This window comes from Schistocerca gregaria, chromosome 4 (genome assembly GCF_023897955.1).
Source record: "Schistocerca gregaria isolate iqSchGreg1 chromosome 4, iqSchGreg1.2, whole genome shotgun sequence".
Lineage (NCBI taxonomy): Eukaryota > Metazoa > Arthropoda > Insecta > Orthoptera > Acrididae > Schistocerca > Schistocerca gregaria.
The window spans coordinates 551,581,202-551,605,354 of record NC_064923.1 but is presented as its reverse complement, the minus strand read 5'-3'; the positions used below and the strand labels follow the sequence as shown (position 1 = coordinate 551,605,354).

Sequence of the window (24,153 nt, the reverse complement as noted above, 5' to 3'; positions counted from 1 at the left end):
GCAGAACAATCTCAAAGAGAGTAAGGATGGAGAAAAGAATCGGCAGTGCCCTTGAAAGGAACCACCCCGGCATTCTCCTTAGTGATTTAGGGAAACGACAGGAAACATAAATCGGGATGGCCAGAAGGAACTCGAGCAGTCCTTCTCCTGAATACTAGTCAGATGTTTCACCACTGGACAAATCCGCTGGGTAAATTAAAGAGGAGAACTGATACATAAGAGACTTCTACATCGAGGCGTTTTGTTGTGCGTCTGAACTGAAGAGTTTGCCCGCCCATCGCCTCCGCCCTTCCCTCTCCCCCCCCCCCCCCCCCCCCACACACACACACACATCTTACCAATGGAACTGCCAGCACAGTACCGAAGCATCACCGGTAACGGAACCGGGGGGTAGATAGAGGGTTTCGTAAACTTTCACGCGAACTGTATGTGAAAGAAACATCTAGATAAAATGGATTTGTTTCAGCTCTCCAATGCTCTTTTTCTCATGAATAAACATGTGTGTAAAACATAATGCGGCACATTTCGTGATGCACTTTCATGTATAGCGTTATGATTTATAAACGTATTTGTGCGTTTTGCATGCAACACTAACGCGATAAATGCTCTGAATTCTAGTCTGAAGTCAAACTCGTTGGGCGAGATATACTGAGTTCCATATCCTAGAACAGTAGCTCGTCACAAATTTATAAGAGATTTTATTCCCACTAAAGTGTGGAAATCGACGTTTTCTCAACGTCACGTTAGTATCTACTATAAATCGCCTTCCGTATAAGCATCTACACGTTCCTATGGAGCATCTACAGTTGCTGTTTAAGGAGCAACTGTAGATGTTCCATAGGAATGTATGGATGTGTATATGGAAGGGAATATAGAGTAAATATCATTTACGAACATGAACTTCTTAGTTTTCAAGGTCTTACGGAATAATAAATTTTGTATTCTAGTTATTTCAGGATGAACAGATTTAGAAAGGACCACAGTTTTAATTTCCGGCAACATTCAGAACGATGCACACTCCGCTGAACAACAACACATAGGAGCTAAACCATTTCCCCGCAATATGCTATTTCCAGGAGTGCTTTTTCGACAAGACCTGTAAGTGTTTTTAGGAAGGAGAGAGGTACTGGTAGACGTGAAGGACACGAGTCGTGCTTGAGTAGCAGAGTCTGTGAGACCATTCTCTGCGGAAGTCGTGATATCCAGTTCGGATCCCGGTTCGGCACCAATAATAATCTGTCACTGGGTGTCGGTTTCGGAAGACCTACCACGATCTTACTTTTTAACTCAGATCCTTGATAGGGAACTCTCTGAGAAATTTCTGTGGATTTATGCACACTTGAAATGGAATATTTTATTTCGATTGATGAGTTCGCGTTATGGGTTGCGTGGCAAGTAGGTCGGCCTGGCGGAAATGTTTCTACGTGGTTAAGACATCCACACATGACACGTGAAAGCTACCGAAAAAAACGGTTCAAATGGCCCTGAGCACTATGGAACTTAACTTCTGAGGTCATCAGGCTCCTACAAATTAGAACTATTTAAACCTAACTAATCTAAGGACATCACACATTCATGCCCGAGGCAGGATCCGAACCTACGACCGTAGCGGTCGCGCGGTTCCAGACTGAAGCGCCTAGAATCGCTGGGCCACCCAAGCCGGCAAAGCTACCCAAGTTGTGAACATGATTTCCAATGTGGTTGCTAAGAGCACGGTAACGAGCACATAGGACATGCTCTCTAACGTTGTCTGCGACTGAAACGATATCAAACACCAATTCTGCTGCCGATAGCGATTTTAACTTGTAGATTTTGATTCTGAAAATAACATTCGTGAAATAGCAGCACCAACTTCATTAGTGGTCCTCAAAGACACGCCGAGCATATCCATAAGAACATTCTATAGGCATTAACGGATTAAATGATTATATATTCCTGACATTCTCAGTATTGGGGCGATCTGCAATGTATGGTAGCCGAAGAAATCTTCACACGCCAAGACCGATAAATAACAGTTTTTCTTAAGGCCAGCAGCATAATATTTGTCCGATAACGACATGTTTATTAGAATAGATGCACCAAACTAATCTTTATTCACGACGGACTGTTTCGGCATTTATCACCATTGTCAATTACGTCTAGACTGATGTGACGTCCGTATTAAGTCGTTAGTTAACTGTCTTGTGACTGTCGCTGCAATTGTAAATGACGTAAATATATTGAAAATAAAATTTTAATTAGGGTGTGACACTAGTATGACAGTTCCATTCTTACGTCCTAAATACGCGTTATAAGTAGGTAGCCATACATCTCTAACATGAAGAATCCTTTGAGATCGCAAAACGGTCTGCAACATGGTCCTTGAGTACATTTGAGAACTCTCGTTGTCCTAGTTCCCAGCAGTTACTGGCAATTGGCAGCAATTACATCAGCATCTGCGCCACTGTTTGCGGTAGTAAACACTACCCAAAAAAGAACAACGAAGCGCCGACGGGATCCAGAATGCTATGTAGAATGCGTAACGATGCTATACCACAGCAGCAGGTTATATCTGATCCACTGCACACACTAAGTACAAAAACAATCAGGCACTTCGATCGAAGAAGTACAGAATGTTTGCAAAAAGGTTCAGATGACTTACAAGACTATAACTTCCATATGAATGAAGATAGAAATTCGCATTGAATTTTAACCTAAATATTGAACATAAAATTAACGTCAGTTGTAAGATGCCAGCTCATGTGGTTGACGATAGATTCCCCCGAAGCAGCTAGCACGCTTGCTTATGGCAACTGCTTACCTTGTGTACGATGCAGACGTGGAGTTCTTGACAACTGCGAGCACACGTAGAAAATTTCATTTTTCAACAGGGCGGAGTACTACAGCACTGGCACCAGCGTGTAAGAGCATGTTTTAACAGTTAGCTGACTCAGCGACGGATCGGGCATAAGAAACGTATGGAACTCACATCTGCATCCCCATCTGCATCTACATGATTACTCCGCAATTCACAACTAAGTGCCTGGAAGAGGTTTTATCGAACCACCTTCACTCTACTTCTCTACCGTTCCACTCTCGAGCAGCGAGCGGGAAAAACGAACAAGTAAATCTTTCCGTGAGGGCTCTGATTTCTCTTATTTTATAACGATGATCATTTTTTCCTATTTAAATGGTCGCCAACAGACATTTGGTTATTGAAACTTCATGAGAAGCTACCGCCGCAATGAAAAACGCCTTTATTTTAGTGATTGTCACCCCAATCCGTCTAGAATTTCCGTGGCACTCTTTCTCCTATTTGCGAAATTCAAAACGACCTGCCCTTCTCTGACCTTTTTTCAAAAATCCTATCTGCTGTGGATCCCACACCGGATAGCAGTGTTCCCGTAGAGGGCGGACATGCCTAGTGTAAGCCGTCTCTTTAGTAGATGTGTTGCAGTCTCTGTGTGTTCTGCCAACATATCGCAGTCTCTGATTTGCATTACCTATGTTATCGTTCCAGTTTGTGTATTGTCGCTGATATAATTAAGTAGGACCAGAGTCTTTTTGGGTTTTCTGCCAGATTTCGAAAGAGAGTTTCGTTGTGGATATGTTAAAAGCATATCGCACTGAAGTTCGTGAGAAATTTCGCGCTTCCGTAAAAGTTTGCCAGTCTTGAGGATTTTGTGTTATTTTTAAATTCAGCAAGCTTTGCTTCTGCAAAAGTGTTCTGAATTTTTTTGTGTATCGTGGGAGATCAGGACCATCTCTCATTAATTTTTTGGTATCTATCTCACAGCTGCCATCTATAGTATTTCTTTGAATTAAAACACAACTGGTCTATGTTTAAGCAGTCGGTCTGGAAGGAGTGGGGATAGCATCTTAGGAAAGCATGAAGCGACTTTTTATCTGCTTTTTAAATAGCTATTTTTTGTGCTTATTTTTGGTTCGATGTTATGGTATTCAGACTCGCTGGAATAGCCTTGTGGTCACTAATACCTGTATCTGTCCTGATGATCCCTATCTCCTCAGGATTATTTGCTGCTAAGTAGGTTTTCGCAACCATTTACGCTTCCACTGGACTCCTGAACAAACTGTTCAAAATGGTTTTATGAGAAACCATTTTGTAGAATTTCAGACGATGTTCCAAGTCAACCACCGCCTTTAATCAATTGTTTTCGCCAATATGTCGAGGGTAGACTGAAGTCACCACCAACTGGAACTGTAGGAGTGGAACACGCACTTGAAATAAGACCCGAGTTTTCTTTGAACTGGTCACCAACTGAATAATCTGAGTCTGGGGATCGGTAAAAGAAACGAGTTATTAATTTTTTCCAGTTGTCGAGTATAACCTCCACGCATACTAACTGACAGGATCTCTCTGCGTCAATTTCACTACACGGTAAACTGCTTCTGACAGAAATAAATACTCCATCACCAACTTTATTTAATCTATCTTTTCTGAACACGATTCTTTGTAAGAATTTCGGCTAAATTTATTTCCGGATTCAGCCAGATTTCCGTACATACAACGATTTGAGACACAGTGCTTTCTAATAGCGCTTGTTGCTCTGGTTCTTTCCCAACACAGCTACAATAACTATGATACCGACTGCTGCTAGGTCTATCCTCGTCCAGTGTTTGCCCTCCACCCTTTTAGACTGAAGCTCTTCCTGTAGATTCGTAAGTTCCTTTACCCTAAAAAACCGCCCACACCCTTCCACACTGCCCTCTCTAGCCATGTAGCCGCTTCCTGTGTGTGATGGACCCGTTACAATTATCGGAACCCGAAAACTTACGACAATGGAAGTCGATGAATCTTCAGCCAACACGGTCGCAGGACCGTCTGAGCTTCCGATTCAGACCATCTTGTCACCTCTGTTCAAAAGGACCATAGTCGGTTCTTTCGACGATGGTCAGCTCCACTTTTATCTCACAAGCAAGGCTGGTAATCTTTACCACTTCTGCTAGTCACCCAAAACCAGACATAATCTCTTCCAATACGAAGTGACCCACTGCTGTTGGTTGCACCCTACACTCTTCATGGCATTCGGAAGCACACGTTCCACTGGTGGAATGTCTTTTCTAGTTATGCACATAGTGCACTCGCTGGATTCCTTCCCGTCCTCGGCAGCCATATCCCTAAGGAGCCCCATTACGCGCCCAACATTGGAGCGCCCAAATACCAGTAATCCTTCCCTCTGTGAGTGCGCAGACCTTGCTGGTCGAGAGACTTCCTCTGCAATAGAGCGAGCGAAATCATCTACCTCAGGATCCCTGCTAGCCACAGATAGCAGCCAGATGAACCAGGGAGGCCCTCCTACCAGTCCCCTACAAAGTCTTTCTTTGTGTGCCACACCTTCGGACGACCACTCACTCGAGTATAGATGAGGCGTCAACGTCAGTGCAAACAGTACCCAGGGCGACCATAGTAGTGGGCCACATGGGACATGAAGGACGTCCTTCGGATCCCGGCGTCTGGTCCCCCACAGTGATACCCAGTGGCAACAGCATCAAGCTGTGTGACGAAAGCCAACACCACCTGGAGCTATGAGCAAAGGGTTGCTACCTCAGCTCAAAATCTGGACACAGCAATCACAGTTCCTATCCATACCAAAGACGGCCTGATGAGTAGACAAACACGCACGAACTATGGGAGCACAGAGGAAATAAAAATAAGTCGCTTCTTACAAGAAACTCACAGAACTAAGTATTGTACTCTGATGAGATGCTTCAATAACAAACGCTACTATGAAACTGCATCATCACCCTAAAAGGTCGGATGATCTCATGTCAATGGTATCTGATTTTTTTTTCTTTTAGGAAAGTCCTGGGGGCGGTTACGAGAGAGACTCCGCTTACGTACCTCTCTTTCCAACAACTTCGGGCGAACTGCGACTTTGCATAGCGCATGCAGTAAATGTGGTAAGCATACGCAACTCGCAAATTTATTGGGCAGGTTTGATTATCATCTGAATGTTATTCGCGTGTCTGGCTGAGGACACTTTGAACATTTGTGGAAAGTAAATGAATACGTGATCTCACACATAATTGTGAAAGAACCAAAAGGTTGTATGTGCACGCATGTAGAAGAAATACTCTTATAAAATAGAATAGTTCTTTTGAAATTAAAACAGGTAGAAGGAATTGAACGGCACTTGATATGAGCCATAAGAAGCTTGTTCAATAAAAAAAAAATAGAAACAGGGACAGTGAACTAAGAATAACATTGCAGCTAATCTACCAGCTAAACAAGGTTCTTCTAATTTAATTCTACTTTGTATATGAATGTCATGCTTAAAAAATAGAATAAGAAAACAGAAAATAACAAAGCAATAAAATCAGATAAGGATCGTTATATAAAAACATTAATGTATGCTGACGATCAGACTATAACAGCCACTTCAGAAGAAATAATACACATAAATATTTTTAAATAAAACCAAATTATAATTTCAGTGTGTCTATAAAAAAGAGAAAGGAATGGCATTCAGAGGAAAACAACACGTGCACTCAAAAATAGTAATGGGAAACAAAACTGTTGATGATTTTGACTACCTCGACTGAGAAATTTCTTTAGATTATGATAAAGATATAAACAATAAAACAGCAAAATTTCAGGGTGTCAGTAGGACAATATAAAGAACATTTAAACAAACGACAGCTAAAGAAACGGAACTGCAATTCTATAAAACGATAGCTGTTCCAGTGCTACTTTGCTTGTCAGAATCTTAGGTAGCAAACGAGGAAGATATAAATCGAATAGTGACGAGAGAAATGAAATTCCTCAGATCAGTTAAAGGACATAAATTAAACCGAATAATAAGAAAAAATGGTTCAAATGGCTCTGAGCAGTATGGGAATTAACTTATGAGGTCATCAGTCGTCTAACTAACCTAAGGATATCACACACATCCATGCCCAAGGCAGGATTCGAACCTGCGACCGTAGCGGTCGCTCGACTCCAGACTGTAGCGCATAGAACCGTACGGCTACTACGGCCGGCGGAAGAATAAGAAACGAAGATTATTACAAATGAGCTTAAAAAATTTTCTATAAGCAGAAATATTTTATATAAGCAGAAATGGAAGCAACATGTAGAGACAGAATGCAACAAGGCAGATATTCCAAAAAGTTTTGCAGTATATCCCAAAAGGGATAGGGACAGTACGTCGGCCCAGGAAATGATGAAGATAAAACGCTGAAGCAGGTTCCTCGAACCCAATCCATGAATGCTAATTACGGTGATGATGATGATGATAAAAATTCTGTAGTCTTTTCTGCCAATTACTCGAAGTTTCTTCCTGCATTCATGTTGAAGATATAGTTTTGCAAAATCGGACGAGTCTCTTTTGAAACAGCCTGCAGACTGCCTTATTCACGACCCTGTCGTTCATGCATTATACGGGCATTTAAGATTCCGCTGTCACTTAACAACTTCAGGCTAAGAAGTGCAGCAGTGAAATTACATACTACATGTAATCACCCTGATTGCGTCGGCTGTCATTAAACATGCTGATGAGGGTTCACACGTAGAAGGGTTTGGAAGGAAATTATATGGTCTCACAGACTTTTCAAGTCTCAAACAGCTATGATGCACATATGCAGATTGAAGCGACGAAAGAAAATTTGTACCAAAGCTGGGAATCGAACCCAGGTCTCCTCCTCACTAGGCAGGTTCGCTAACCACTACGCCACCCTGGCAGAGTGGCTTCGTACAATTGTACGTACAACCGTAGGAGCCTCCCCCCCCCAGGAGATCCTGGTTCGAATCTCGACCTTTGTAGAAATTTTCATTCGTCGCTTCAGTTTGCACGTACGGATCATAGAAGAATTTTGCTGAGTTGTACAACTATTAGATTACGTTGAAACGTGTGTGCAGTTGATGTTACAGTAATAATCCCGTGGCTAGCGCCCTTAGCAGAGAAAGAAACAAGACTACGTAACAAGACAAATGTTTGCAATGCTAACAGGGCGGGAATGTTTGCACTCGAGCTCCATAGGGCAGGAGAGTTTGCGCCGTAGCTGGCTCGTCAGCGCCCGGAGTGGTGTTTCCGGCAGAGCGAGAGTGAAAGACGGCCGGAAGGCCAGAGGTCACTGGGTCAGCCCCGGCGTTCCCCGAGAGCCTGGCATTAGCCGCCACCTGGCCACGCCGCCACCGATCTGCCTCGTTAAATCCGCGGCTGGGCCTGTCAACGACCGTACCGTCACACCAGCCACGTGCTATTTGCGCTTGTCTCCCTCCCAGCTTTTATCCCTCTCCCACTCATGTCTCACTTCTCTATCTACCTTCCCGATTTCTCTTTGAGCGCGAGGGCGCTTCAGAGCTAAGTGACTCGTTACCTAGAGAGCTATTGAGTCCGAATATCATTTAAGAATTATAAATAAGATTTTCCGCTGTTTCCTTAAAAAAATTAAGGCGAAACAGAAAGACTTGCAGATTTTCGACGACGTCGTAGCAGCGGATAATACACTCCTGGAAATGGAAAAAAGAACACATTGACACCGGTGTGTCAGACCCACCATACTTGATCCGGACACTGCGAGAGGGCTGTACAAGCAATGATCACACGCACAGCACAGCGGACACACCAGGAATCGCGGTGTTGGCCGTCGAATGGCGGTAGCTGCGCAGCATTTGTGCACCGCCGCCGTCAGTGTCAGCCAGTTTGCCTTGGCATACGGAGCTCCATCGCAGTCTTTAACACTGGTAGCATGCCGCGACAGCGTGGACGTGAACCGTATGTGCAGTTGACGGACTTTGAGCGAGGGCGTATAGTGGGCATGCGGGAGGCCGGGTGGACGTACCGCCGAATTGCTCAACACGTGGGGCGTGAGGTCTCCACAGTACATCGATGTTGTCGCCAGTGGTCGGCGGAAGGTGCACGTGCCCGTTGACCTGGGACCGGAACGCAGCGACGCACGGATGCACGCCAAGACCGTAGGATCCTACGCAGTGCCGTAGGGGACCGCACCGCCACTTCCCACCAAGTTAGGGACACTGTTGCTCCTGGGGTATCGGCGAGGACCATTCGCAACCGTTTCCATGAAGCTGGGCTACGGTCCCGCACACCGTTAGGCCGTCTTCCGCTCACGCCCCAACATCGTGCAGCCCGCCTCCAGTGGTGTCGCGACAGGCGTGAATGGAGGGACGAATGGAGACGTGTCGTCTTCAGCGATGAGAGTCGCTTCTGCCTTGGTGCCAATGATGGTCGTATGCGTGTTTGGCGCCGTGCAGGTGAGCGCCACAATCAGGACTGCATGCGACTGAGGCAGACAGGGCCAACACCCGGCATCACGGTGTGGGGAGCGATCTCCTACACTGGTCGTACACCTCTGGTGATCGTCGAGGGGATACTGAATAGTGCACGGTACATCCGAACCGTCATCGAACCCACCGTTCTACCATTCCTAGACCGGCAAGGGAACTTGCTGTTCCAACAGGACAATGCACGTCCGCATGTATCCCGTGCCACCCAACGTGCTCTAGAAGGTGTAAGTCAACTACCCTGGCCAGCAAGATCTCCGGATCTGTCCCCCATTGAGCATGTTTGGGACTGGATGAAGCGTCGTCTCACGCGGTCTGCACGTCCAGCACGAACGCTTGTCCAACTGAGGCGCCCGGTGGAAATGGCATGCCAAGACGTTCCACAGGACTACATCCAGCATCTCTACGATCGTCTCCATGGGAGAATAGCAGCCTGCATTGCTGCGAAAGGTGGATATACACTGTGCTAGTGCCGATATTGTGCATGCTCTGTTGCCTGTGTCTATGTGCCTGTGGTTCTGTCAGTGTGATCATGTGATGTATCTGACCCCAGGAATGTGTCAATAAAGTTTCCCCTTCCTGGGACAATGAATTCACGGTGTTCTTATTTCAATTTCCAGGAGTGTATAAACATCAATGTAAGCAGATGATGTAGTGATGAAAATTCGTGTGAAGCATTTAATCTATGTCTAAAACTGACTAAACTCCGTCCGAACATGCCTTGGAACGCTCAACGGTACCGACCGGCCGCCGTGCCATCCTACGCCCACAGGCGTCACTGGGTGCGGATGTGGAGTGGCATGTGGTCAGCTCGCCGCTCTCCCGGCGCTTGACAGTTTTCGTGACCGGAGCCGCTACTTCCCATCAAGTATCTCCTCAGTTTGCCTCACAAGGGCTGAGTGCACCCCCCTTCCCAACAACGCTCGGCAGACTAGATGGTCACCCATCCAATACTAGACCAGCCCAATGTCCGGCCTACTCACCACAGAAGAAAAGAAAACTGCATCTCTATTCCTTCATTGTTCTTACACACTATATAAATACACAGCATAATAATTAAATATAATAACACATATATGATTAACTAGGGAGAAAAGAAAAAAGTATAGATCAAAGACAAACCAGTGGCAGTGTTGGCAATACAAAACATGGCTCTGAGCACTATGAGACTTAACTTTTGAGGTCATAAGTCCCCTGGAACTTAGAACTACTTAAATGTAACTAACCTAAGGACACCACACACATTCATGTCCGAGGCAGGATTCGAACCTACGACCGTAGCGGTCGCGCGCTGCCAGACTGTAGCTCCTAGAACCACTCGGCCACTCCGGCTGGCGTTGGCAATACAGCAAAACATAATACACTCCTAGAAGCATACAAATAAATAGTGAACGGTGGTGAACGAAAAAGTGTGCAGCGTAAAATGTAACAAAAAAACGTAGTTTTGCAAAGCAGCGTAAAATTATACCACAGGTATTGGTGCCTAAAGAAGAAAGAAACTAAAGACGCGTTAGCAGACGGAATTTCCTGATGTAGGAGAAAAAGCAAGTAGAAATTACCCTGAGTAAAAACCAACAACAAGCTAACGAACTATTTTTATATCTAAAAACAGATCAGATTGCAAATATCTTTAGTAACAGACCAATGATGATGCTTTACTTTAATAAAGCGAAGCGCGTTTGGTGAGAAATACACGTATTTTCTTGTAGTTGTAGTGACGGAACAAAAATACCCTCAGGAACTGTCTATACGTCTTGGTGCGGGCCCTAATCACTCTAATCTTATCTACGTGATCCTTACGCGAAATGTACGTTGGTGGCAATAGAATCGTTCTGCATCAGCTTCAAATGCCAAGTCTCTGAATTCCCTCAATAGCGCTTCTCGGAAAGAACGTCGCCTTCCCTCCGGTGATTCCCAATTGAGTTCCCGAATCGTCTCCGTAATAATTGCGTGCTGTTCGAATATGTCAGCAACAAGTCTAGCAGCCCGCCTCTGAACTGCTCTGATGTCTTCTTTTAATCGGTCCTGGAACGTATCCCAAACGCTCGAACATTACTCAACAATGGGTCGCACAACTTTCGTATATGGAGTCTCCGTTACAGATGAACCACACTTTCCAAGAATTCTCCAAATAAACCGAAGTTGACCATTCGCCTTCGCTACTACAGTCCTTACACGCTCATTTCATTTCATGTTGCTCTGCTATTTTAAGGTTCAGATATCAGACGATCGGTAGGAGAAAATATAAAAATGCAGTAAATGAAGCAGGCAAAAAGGAATACAAACGTCTCAAAAATGAGATCGACAGGAAGTGCAAAATGGCTAAACAGGGATGGCTAGAGGACAAATGTAAGGATGTAGAAGCTTATCTCACTAGGGGTAAGATAGATACTGCCTACAGGAAAATTAAAGAGACCTTTGGAGAAAAGAGAACCACGTGTATGAATATCAAGAGCTCAGATGGCAACCCAGTTCTAAGCAAAGAAGGGAAGGCAGAAAGGTGGAACGAGTATATAGAAGGTTTATACAAGGCGATGTACTTGAGGACAATATTATGGAAATGGAAGAGGATGTAGATGAAGACGAAATGGGAGATACGATACTGCGTGAAGAGTTTGACAGAGCACTGAAAGACCTGAGTCGAAACAAGGCCCCCGGAGTAGACAACATTCCATTAGAACTACTGACGGCCTTGGGAGAGCCAGTCATGACAAAACTCTACCAGCTGGTGAGCAAGATGTATGAGACAGGGGAAATACCCTCAGACTTCAAGAAGAATATAATAATTCCAATCCCAAAGAAAGTAGGTGCTGACAGATGTGAAAATTACCGAACTATCAGTTTAATAAGTCACAGCTGCAAAATACTAACGCGAATTCTTTACAGACGAATGGAAAAACTGGTAGATGCGGACCTCGGGGAGGATCAGTTTGGATTCCGTCGAAATGTTGGAACACGTGAGGCAATACTGACCTTACGACTTATCTTAGAAGAAAGATTAAGAAAAGGCAAACCTACGTTTCTAGCATTTGTAGACTTAGAGAAAGCTTTTGACAATGTTGACTGGAATACTCTTTTTCAAATTCTAAAGGTGGCAGGGGTAAAATACAGGGAGCGAAAGGCTATTTACAATTTGTACAGAAACCAGATGGCAGTCATAAAAGTCGGGGGGCATGAAAGGGAAGCAGTGGTTGGGAAAGGAGTGAGACAGGGTTGTAGCCTCCCCCCGATGTTATTCAATCTGTATATTGAGCAAGCAGTAAAGGAAACAAAAGAAAAATTTGGAGTAGGTATTAAAATTCATGGAGACGAAGTAAAAACTTTGAGGTTCGCCGATGACATTGTAATTCTGTCAGAGACGGCAAAGGACTTGGAAGAGCAGTTGAACGGAATGGACAGTGTCTTGAAAGGAGGATATAAGATGAACATCAACAAAAGCAAAACGAGGATAATGGAATGTAGTCAAATTAAATCGGGTGATGCTGAGGGAATTAGATTAGGAAATGAGACACTTAAAGTAGTAAAGGAGTTTTGCTATTTAGGAAGTAAAATAACTGATGATGGTCGAAGTAGAGAGGATATAAGATATAGACTTTCAATGGCAAGGAAAGCGTTTCTGAAGAAGAGAAATTTGTTAACATCGAATATAGATTTATGTATCAGGAAGTCGTTTCTGAAAGTATTTGTTTGGAGTGTAGCCATGTATGGAAGTGAAACATGGACGATAACTAGTTTGGACAAGAAGAGAGTAGAAGCTTTCGAAATGTGGTGCTACATAAGAATACTGAAGATAAGGTGGATAGATCACGTAACTAATGAGCAGGTATTGAATAGGATTGGGGAGAAGAGAAGTTTGTGGCACAACTTGACTAGAAGAAGGGATCGGTTGGTAGGACATGTTTTGAGGCATCAAGGGATCACAAATTTAGCATTGGAGGGCAGCGTGGAGGGTAAAAATCGTAGAGGGAGACCGAGAGATGAGTACACTAAGCAGATTCAGAAGGATGTAGGTTGCAGTAGGTACTGGGAAATGAAGCAGCTTGCACAGGATAGAGTGGCATGAAGAGCTGCATCAAACCAGTCTCAGGACTGAAGACGACAACAACAACAATTCCTGCTTATCGCGATCATTCGCTTTAACCATAAGCCAGTCTGAGCAAACTCCTAAATGAGGTCAAACTGCAGGAAACGATCCCAGAGACGATAAGGATCAAAATGGTCACATGGACATAATGCTGGAAATCTGGAAATGCTTTCCAAGGTAGGTGATCCTACTTGAAGGTGAAGATCTTTAACAATGACCACGATATCAGCTCCAGGCAGGTAACTCGCCAGCGTGGGGTAACCAAGACAACCGTGTTGGACTTTCTCCTCAGCGGCCATTGTCGGTATCACAACGCGTGCCTTCGCAGCGACCATTTCGTCGCTGCTTCGTATTACAGGCCACCTTGGTGCACTTGTTCCTGTCGTCTATTCTCTTCACAGATGAGCTTACGGTCACGAGGGATGCAATCGTCAACCTACACGAGACCCACCTGTGGGCTGCAAAGAATCCCCATGGACATGGGGCCGAGTATTATTGGCTATCGCCTCTTGGGACCACTCATTCTTTCATAACATCTCACAAGCGAAGCGTATCTGCGCTTTCTGCAGGTAACCCTGCCTCCCTACTGGAAGATGTATCTTTTGTAGTGTGAAGCGAAATGTACTCACTACACGGCGGTGTTCCAGCTCTGCGCCCTCTTGGGCGTGGAGTTAAAACGGCACTACAGAGAACACATTCCACTTGCGAGGTGTCCCCTCACGTGTGCTGTCAATTACTGAAATTACAATGCATTTACTCAATATTATGACTATAGTCCCTTTTTGGAGTTGCATTTAGTACTGCGGTACAGTTTTCTTGGATATCTTCAGCTACTTCATAATGGAGTCCCTTCATTGCAACTTCAATTTTGGGATAATCAGAAGTCGACTGTGGCCAAATCCTGTGAATACGATGTCTGATAGAGGACTGCCATCTATCTGCTGGCCAAAATCTAGTGCACACCCTTCGCCTTGTTGGCTGGGGACTCGTCATGGAGTAGCAACGAGGAACCTGCCTCTCAGTATTCGGGCCGGATTAGACGAATTGTCATCCACAAACGCTGGAGGACTCATAAAAACTTAATGTTGCTGCACTAATCCACAACACTGTCAGACACGTACTGGTACATTAGCAGCCAGGATGCCTGCTGCAACAATGCAAGCGTCTGACTTTCTATGCAGCTGTTTTTGAAACTACAAGGATCGTAACATAGGCAGAGCCCAGAGTTCGCGTCTCGGTCCGGCACACAGTTTCAGTCTGCCAAAAAGTTTCATATCAGTCCACACTTCGCTGCAGAGTGTCAATTTCATTCTCACGACGAGACGACGTTGCAGTTTGGAATTATGATAAAAACGTGTATGACGAGCAACTCGGAATCGTCGAAGCTGGTCAGCTGCCCGTGTGCTACTGTCGCTGTCCTCCGTCTAAAGTGGCTCAAGAATGGTGAAACGACGAATAGACGTTACGTTCTCAAATACTGTTTCGACCTGAAATCATCACCAATAATTAATAACTGCGACCAGTCCTGTCTCACAAACGCGAAGCGAAATGGAAATCAAGTAAACACGAACAGGCTATTCTCATCTGAAGTACTGACACACTGTTCACCCAAACCAAACCCTACATCCTCCAGTACCGAAGAGATAATTCAAGGCGAAACAGCAGTTCAACCTAGCAATGATATAATTTATCCATCTCAACGTGAAAGCTGGTTGCATGAAAACCCATCTCCACTTCCATTTCAGCCACCTCAACATCTCAGATCTTCCTTCATTCCATGTTTCCTGTCAGCATCGTGCTTGGAATACTAAGGCTATGCACGTAGAAATTACACAAAACAAAAAAGTTTTGCGTCACCCCCGTTCCCAGAACTCCTGAAGATAGATACAATGACTGTAGATATTGTATCATAGATACAGTCCCTTTGACTGTTCAGAGATGTCACTAAAACCGGCCAAACTTGTAAACAACCGTGCATGAGCACCGCCTATTAGACCGAGGGAATCCAACAGCCGATCAGTTCCAGTCATTCCACCAGGAAGGACGTACAAAGCTTGTGTTGTCTGTAGTTCAACCATGCCTAGACGGTCAATACCGCAGTTCCATCGCGTCCGCATTGTTACTTTGTGCCAGGAAGGGCTCTCAACAAGGGAACTGTCCAGGCGTCTCGGAGCGAACCAAAGCGATGTTGTTTGGACATGGGGGAGATACAGAGAGACAGGAACTGTTTATCACATGCTTCGCTCAGGTCGCCCAAGGGTTACTACTGCAGTAGATGACAGCTACCTACGGTTTATGGCTCGGACAAACCCTGACAGCAACGCCACCATGTTGAATAATGCTTTTCGTGCGGCCACAGGTCGTCGTGTTACGCAGTAGGCTGCATGATGCGCACCTTCACTCCCGGCGTCCATGGCGAATTCCGTCTTTCCAACCACGACAGCACGTGGCGCGGTACACGGGCCCAACAACATGCCGAATGAACCACTCAGGACTGGCGTCACAGTCTCTTCACCGATAAGTGTCGCATATGCCTTCAACCAGACAATCAAATGGTTCAAATGGCTCTGAGCACTATGGGACTTAACTGCTGAGAGTCATCAGTCCCCTAGAACATAGAACTACTTAAACCTAAATAACTTAAGGACATCACACATATCCATGCCCGAGGCAGGATTTGAACCTGCGACCGTAGAGGTCACGCGGCTCCGGACTGTAGCGCCTAGAACCGCTCAGCCACTCCGGCCGGCAACCATACAATCGTCGGAGACGTTTTCGGAGGCCACCCGGTCAGGTTGAACGCCTTAGACCACACTATCGAGCAAGTGCCGCAAGGTGGAGGTTCCCTACTGTTCTGGGGTGGCATTATGTGGGGCTGACGTACGCCGCTGGTGGTCATGGAAGGTGCTGTAACGGCTGTACGATACGTGAATGCCATCCTCCGACCGATAGTGCAACCATATCGGCAGCATATTGGCGAGGCTTTCGTCTTCATGGACGACAATTCGCGACCCCATCGTACACATCTTGTGAATGACTTCCTACTGTATAACGACATCGCTCGTCTTGATTGGCTATCATGTTCTCCAGACATGAACACTATCGAACATGCCTGGGATAGACTGAAAAGGACTTTATGGACGACGTGACTCATCAACCACTCTGCTGGATCTACGCCGAATCGCCGTTGAGGAGTGGGCAATCTGGACCATCAGTGCCTTGATAAACTTGTGGATAATATGCCACGGCGAATACAGGCATTCATCAATGCGAGAGGACGTGCTACTGGGTATTAGAGGTTCCGGTGTGTGCAAAGATGGTGCAAATGGCTCTGAGCACCATGGGACTTAACATCTGAGGTCATCGGGCCCCTAGACGTAGAACTACTTAAACCTAATTAACCTAAGGACAGCACAGACATCCATGCCAGAGGCAGGATTCGAACCTGCGACCGTAGCAGCAGCGCGGTTCCGGACTGAAGCGTCTAGTACCGCTCGGTCACAACGGCCAGCCCAGTGTGCACAGCAAACTGGACCACCGCCTCTGAAGGGCTCACTGTATGATGGTACAACATGCAATGTGTGGTTTTCATGAGCAATAAAAATGGGAGGAAATGAAGTTTCTGTTCATTTCTATTCCAATTTTCTCCACAGGTCCCGGAACCCATGGAACCGAGGTGATGCAAAACATTTTTTGATGTGTGTATTTTGTTTTGTCTGAACTGTAATTGCTGTGCTGCCTGTACATGTGAACTCCCCCACTTCCCATGTAAATGTAGTAAAGGAATGAAAACACTTTTACTGGAAAATATTTTTAAACAACACCTATTTTGCGAATGGCCAATAGCGCATTGTAGCAGTTCTGAAATTCCTGCTTGTTGGCAGTTGGAGTGTGGAAAACAAGAAATGCGTGGGACACAATACTGAACACTTGTAATTGGGAAATATAAGAAAATAATCCCTGGCCAGTCACACTAATGAGAGTACCTCCCATCATCGACGTCATTGCGCAGTAGCCACTCACAGACGATTGGTTGCAGTGGAGGGTGTGGACAGCGTGTCAGGGGGACGAAAAAAAGAGTGGAGTCGTTCTTGTAATGCAGAATGGTGCAAATGGCTCTGAGCGCTATGGGACTTAACATCTGAGGTCATTAGTCCCCTAGAACTTAGAACTACTTAAACCTAACTATCCTAAGGACATCACAAACAGCCTTGCCCAAGGCAGGATTCGAACCTGCGCCCGTAGCGGTCGCGCGGTTCCAGACTTAAGCGCCTAGAGCCGCTCGCCACTGTCGCCGGCGTTGTAATGCGGAAACAGGGCGATTTATCTGCTGTCCAAGAGGGCATGTTCATCGTTTTTCGGGCCAAGGGTGGAAGCATTTATGAAACGACAAAGTCTGAAAACTGTTCTCGTGCGGCCGTTGATAATATACCGGGTGATGAAAAAGTCAGTATAAATTTGAAAACTTAATAAACCACGGAATAATGTAGATAGAGAGGTAAAAATTGACACAAATGCTTGGAATGACATAGGGTTTTACTAGAACCACCCCTTATTGCCAGACGCGTGAAAGATCTCGTACGCGCGTTTCGTTTGGTTATGATCCTGTGCTCGGTCGCCACTTTCGTCATGCTTGGCCTCCCAGGTTCCCAGACCTCATTTCGTGCGATTATTGGCTTTAGGGTTACCTGAAGTCGTAAGTGTATCGTGATCGACGGACATCTCTAGGTATGCTGCAAGACAACATCCGACGCCAATGCTTCACCATAACTCCGGACATGCTTTACAGTGTTGTTCACAACATTATTCCTCGACTACAGCTATTGTTGAGGAATGATGGTGGATATATTGAGCGTTTCCTGTAAAGAACATCATCTTTGCTTTGTCTTATTTTGTTATGCTAATTATTGCTATTCTGATCAGATGAAGCGCCATCTGTCGGACATTTTTTGAACTTTCGTATTTTTTTGGTTCTAATAAAACCCCATGTCATTCCAAGCATGTGTGTCAATTTGTACCTCTTTATCTACATTATTCCGTGATTTATTCATTTTTCAAATTTATACTGACTTTTTGATCACCCGGTATATCGTGCATTCCAAAATGGCGCTTTTCAGAACCAGCGCACCTCAGATGCACCATTTAGGGATGAATGATGGCTGGGGAGACGAGTAAGGGCGAAGAGAAGTGCACCGTTGAGCACCTGGCTGCTCATATGAACCAAGGGGCTACCTACAGTGTCTGCTCAAAGACCGTTCTGCGAACGTTGCTGCGAATGAGCCTCCACAACAGGGGCCTGATTCACGCACCCATCCTGACTGTTGTTCATCAGAGACGAAAGCTGGAATATGCTTGCTAATACGACAACTGGACGTCCACTGAGTGACGACAGGTGGCCTTTTTTAGACGAATCACGTTTTATGCTCCATTGGACAGATGGCCGTTGCCGTGAACAGACCTGCAACAATCGTCGCAAAGGTCCAGACCAAAGGAGGGATCGTCACGGTTTGGGGCATTTTTTCGTGGCATTCCCTGGGTGATCACATCATTCTGGAAGGCATAAACACAAATATATATCCTTCTTTTGGGACCACGTCCACCCCTAAACGCAGATTGTTTTTTCCTCGGCACGATGTACTCTAACATCAGAACAATGCAATGTGTCACACAGCTCGGAAAGTACGTGCTTGGCCCGAAGAACACGAGGAAGAGTTTACCGTACTCCCCCGGACACCAAATTCCTCGGATATAAACCCAATCGAGATTCTGTCGGACCACCTCGGGGCTGTTCGTACCATGGATTGTCAACCGAGAAAGCTAGCGCAACTGACCACGGCGCTGGTGTCTGATGGCTCCACATCCCTGTCGTTGCCTTCCAGAACTTCATCACCTGCGCGTCCGCGCTGCAAACGGTGGTTATACAGACTGTCACTTTAAATTAACTGCGTCGTGTATGTGTGGAGAAGATGGCCACACCATCATTCGAGGAGATGTATGAAGATCTAACAAATGTGAAATTACTCCTTGTTGAAGCTGCGCTGACAACATCATCTTACATCTACATCTACATCTACGTCTCAACAGCTATTGTAAATGAAATACTACGCCTCACTTAAGCCCCAATCAGGTTTGTAGACACACCACTCCGTAACTTCATACATATTACAATCGCCAACATAGTGCTTAAAATTAACTTTCGCTGCCTTTTTGTCGTATGGAAAATTTTATCCAAGAGAAAAATCCTGTTCCTCGATCCTGAATTATAAGCCTTATTCATGAGCTTCTTTATTTATTAGCCTAAAAAATTAGTTTTTTACAGTGTTTTGCAGCAGGGACGTCGAAAGTCAGGCTTGGTGCCGTACTCAGGCAGCTTAATTGCTAAATTAACTACACACTTTCAGCAGAAATTTTTTCAGTTGTGACCACGCGTTCATAACATTGCAGGCACAGCACATCTAAATGGTTTATACTGGTATCATTGATTTGTTGATTTCATCCCCATCAATACATTCGTTTCTTTTCACTTCATTTAATTCACTTCCTATACATTTTTTTCTTGATTGTGATTTTGATACCCGTACAACAGGTAGGCTGGCAGCAGCACATTACGCCGCTCTTCAGCCCAAGAGTTAACAATGATAAAACATAGAAGACACATGAGTTTGAACAATCGGCGAGTAAAAAAACAGTAGACACAGGAATATAAAAAACATGAAACCGTTCACACTCGATGATAATCCACACGACAAACTGTTGACACGACGCTCAAACACTGATGATAGCGATGGCACATGTCAATGATGGTGGGTGACGGTGGACACTAAACACAAAACACGACGGCACACACGAGAAACGGATGACGATGATCTCCGGCGCGCGAATGTCCTTGTAGCGTGTGCGAGTCTGGGGACCTGCCAAGGGGAGTAGAAGGGTGAGTGGGAGAGAGACGGGAGATCAACGATGCCAATGGCAGAGGAGATGGGAGGAGGAGTAGAGGGACGGGCGTAGGGGAAGCCCGGGGGAGGAGTGGGGAGAAAGGGAGGAGGGTGGGAAGGGAGGGAGAAGGGAGGGAGGGTGCCCAAAGGAACAAACACAGGAAGAGGCAGGGAGGATCAAAGGTCATAGGAGAGGTAGATGGAGAGGAGGAGGGCATCATCAGGGAGAGGGAGCTGGTGGAAGCCACCTTGGGAGAGGGTAAGGAGGGTGGAGAGATGGAGAGCAGGTGGGGGTGAGAGAGGATGGGTGAGACAAGTCGGTGAGAAGGATCGAGTTTACAGGAGGTGTAGAGGATCCATAGCCGTTCGAGGAAAAGGAAGAGGTGGGGGAACGGAATTAGGTTGTACAGGATCCACATGGGGGAGGGGAGACGGATGCGATAGGCGAGGCGGAGAGCATGGCGTTCAAGGATTTGAAGGGATTTGTAAAAGTTAGGGGGGCGGATATCCAGGCAGGATGGGCGTAACAGAGGATTCCTATACATATATATCTTGTGCATAAATATACCAGAAGATTCATATCCATTCGACTACATAACTAGCGATTAATCACTAGAAACCGTAAAAATTCAAGATTATCCGTATGGAGCGACGTAAAGCGTAACAGCCGTATAAAATAAGAAATAAGCGCGCTTTAGCTTCTGCCGTGAAAAAGAAAGGTGGGCAAATAGCACAAGAAAGACAGTAAACTTGGGAAGAAAAGTCCTTCGTAAAACGTACACAGATGATTTCTATCTTTGCCACTGGAGGGCAGCACTGGACGGCGACCTAAGATGGCCTGTGACTATACAAAGATCAGTAGTAAGGCTGCACCATCAAAAGAGACGAAAAGGAAGTGGAAGTTACTGGCTGAAACTGGAAGAAAATGTTGGTAAAGAATAGGAATGTGATTTGTTGTGTTATTCATAATTTGGTTTCATGTGTGGTTATTATTTCTTTCATATCTGAAGGAAGTAAATCTGCGCTAAAATTAAGTTTGAACAATAAATGTTTTCAGTATATTCACCGATGTAATATAATAACTACCTTAAGTGAATGAAAATTGATTGTTGATGACAGTTAGGCAGTTTCTCATGTTTTCTGTGGTTATTAACACTAAAGAAAAATACGGTGTTGATTAAATTGACAGTGTAAGTTCTCTGTTAATATTCTTAATTTTTCAGGAACCTGTTTATCACCAAATACACTTGCTGAACAGTGTTGATATAATTGATTATCCAAATTTGGAAGTTTTTGATCAGTAGTCTACTACAAGCAACAATATATTGTAATAATTAAATTTCGAAGCAGTAATACATATAACCAAGAATACACTGCCTTATAAATTTTTGTGGATAGTTTGGGGAGCGTGCTAACAATCGATACTCTTATCATGTATTATAATGAGAAAATTGTGGAAAGTTCTTAGACATAATGTTATCTGGCGGAAGGTGATTTCTTTATATTTCTTTGTTATCATTATTTAGTGACTGTATGAATATATTTTCATTCTGTATTAGTAAAAGCTGGTTTCCAGTTTGGAGTATCGCAAAATTAAATTTATTCCTTTTATCGCTGTATACCACACGAAGCTGGTTACAAATAGTAGACGGACAGTTTCGTTATTTATCTCGTCCCTAGTTAGGACTGAGAGGCAGCAAGTCACTTCAATGGGGCAGATTTACTGTTATTTATCCGCAATCAAATGCTCGTAAATTGTAATAACTAATCTGAATTTGTTTGAAGTAATAATGATGAAGGCTTGGTGAAGTAACAGATCTGGCTGTACAATTTTTACAAGGTACTGTGCTTGGTCATCAGTCATCTGTAAGAAATTAAACTGCAACTAGCTTCATGAACTGGGCATACATTCTCAGTATCTCTAGGCGTCGCGCTGTGAAAGAGCGTGAACTCAACACTTCGTATATACTACGCTACATGTTAGAACAAGCAGGCACTCACTGCGAAGTACACTGGAGCTGAGCATTTTGATTCTTCCTTGACAATCTAAAGGCAACGGCCTTGCCGCACTGGATACACCGCTTCCCGTCAAATCACCGAAGTTAAGCGCTGTCGGGAGTGGCCGGCACTTGGCTGGGTGACCATCCCGGCCGCCATGCACTGTTGCCACTTTTCAGAGTGCACTCAGCCTCGTGATGCCAAGGAGCTACTCGACCGAATAATAGCGGCTCCAGTCAGAGAAAACCATCATAACGACTGGGAGAGCGGTGTGCTGACCACATGCATCTCCTATCCACATCCTCAGATGAGGATGACATGGCGGTCGGATGGTCCCGATGGGCTCTTGTGTTCTGAAGGAGCAGTGCTTTTGCTTAGGCAAGCTAAGGGATCCAAACTGCAGGAGATAATACCTGAAACAAAAGGAATAAATAAGATACAATGAATATGTGTTGGGACGTTAGGGTTTCCCTGCCGTAATCCTTCTGTCCATATTGTGGATCACCTTGTTCAGAACACTGTAGTGGGTGACTTGGCACAGAGGGCAGTAGACCCCCATCCGTCTCGAGGCATCTACGACCACGTAGCTGTATTGTCTGCCTTATTCCTTACAAGTGTGGCATAGATAGTTTAGCGTCTTCTCACAGGCGGAGTCTATAGCGTTAAGTGAATCGAACCTCCTACGCTACTGAATCGCCTCGCCAGCTGCATCATACAAGTGATTCGTAGTTCTGCCATTCTGTAGCGATATGGCCCTTTGTGCTGCCTAAGTTACTTCTGCTAACAACAGAGACAGTGCGACTCACAGGATGTGCAGGAACGTCTCGCCCGTGAGGCAGCGTAAGGCGGAAACGATAGGAATGCTACAAGCATCAAATAAGGACGGTTGTCCTTAGACCAGAAGTAAATTGCTGGCCATTTAAATTGAAATACCATGAAGATGGCAAGCAAAAAATACATCAAATTTGCACTAAGTGTACTACATGCTTGTCAATGAAAATCATAATTCACATGTGGAGGCTCCAAGGAGAACAAACGTTACGTGACTGAACTTATCGTCATACGGGCCCAGCCTCTGGCGTTATGTTGTGAAGTATCATTGCCTACACAACCCGGTCACCTCTGTTTCGCAAATCTGGTGATTTTCAAAGCAGCCGTTCCATTTCTATATCCTATCTTCGAAGTCCCCACGACTTTATCTTTCAACAACATAATGCAAGACCACATGTTTACAGTGCTGTCCTGACCTACCTCGAAGCACACAGTGTTCGTCCACTGAAAATATCTGGCCCAGCGGCTGGCACGCCACCACTCACCAGACACTACGATTAGTGAACTTTATTCTAGGCAGCATGGAGTGACGCACCCGTACTTGTAAATTCGAGCTCTGATCGACACGCTACCCAGCAGCGTTAGAAACACTGTTGTTGCTAGAAGAGGCACTTCTGGGTGCTAAATTTCGCACCCTGTATGGCCACACATGGAGGGGTACAGACAGTCGCTTTTCCCTCGCTCTATTTGCGAGTGGAACAGGAGGGCAAATGACAAGAAGTTGTGCAGGGTACCCCCCGCCCCGTACCGTAGTTTGCGAAGTATCTTAATACCTTCACTGCGCGATAACACCGGTGAAGTCACTGATGACAGCACCACTAAAGCAGAGTTATTAAACACGGTTTCCCGAAAATACTTCACCAAATAAGCCGAAGTAAATATTCCTAAATTCCAATCAAGAGCAACTGCCAAGATGAGAAACATACAAGTAGATATCCTCGGTGTAACAAAGCAACTTAAATCACTTAATAAAGGCAAGGCCCCCAGTCCACATTGTATACCAATCAGGTTCCTCTCAGAGTATGCTGATAAAATAGCTCCGTATTTAGCAGTTATATACA

The 24,153-nt window shown here is 45.0% G+C and overlaps 1 protein-coding gene and 1 non-coding gene across 2 annotated transcripts in view; both read right to left on the bottom strand.

The window, feature by feature from the left end:
• LOC126267806 (sodium/potassium/calcium exchanger Nckx30C) overlaps positions 1-24,153 on the bottom strand; it is a 1,385,039-nt gene that overhangs the window by 1,261,483 nt on the left and 99,403 nt on the right. The gene's annotated exons all lie outside the window — the stretch shown is intronic.
• On the bottom strand, positions 7,609-7,680 carry Trnat-agu (transfer RNA threonine (anticodon AGU)). The gene has a single exon. It is a non-coding gene; the product is annotated as a tRNA-Thr (tRNA).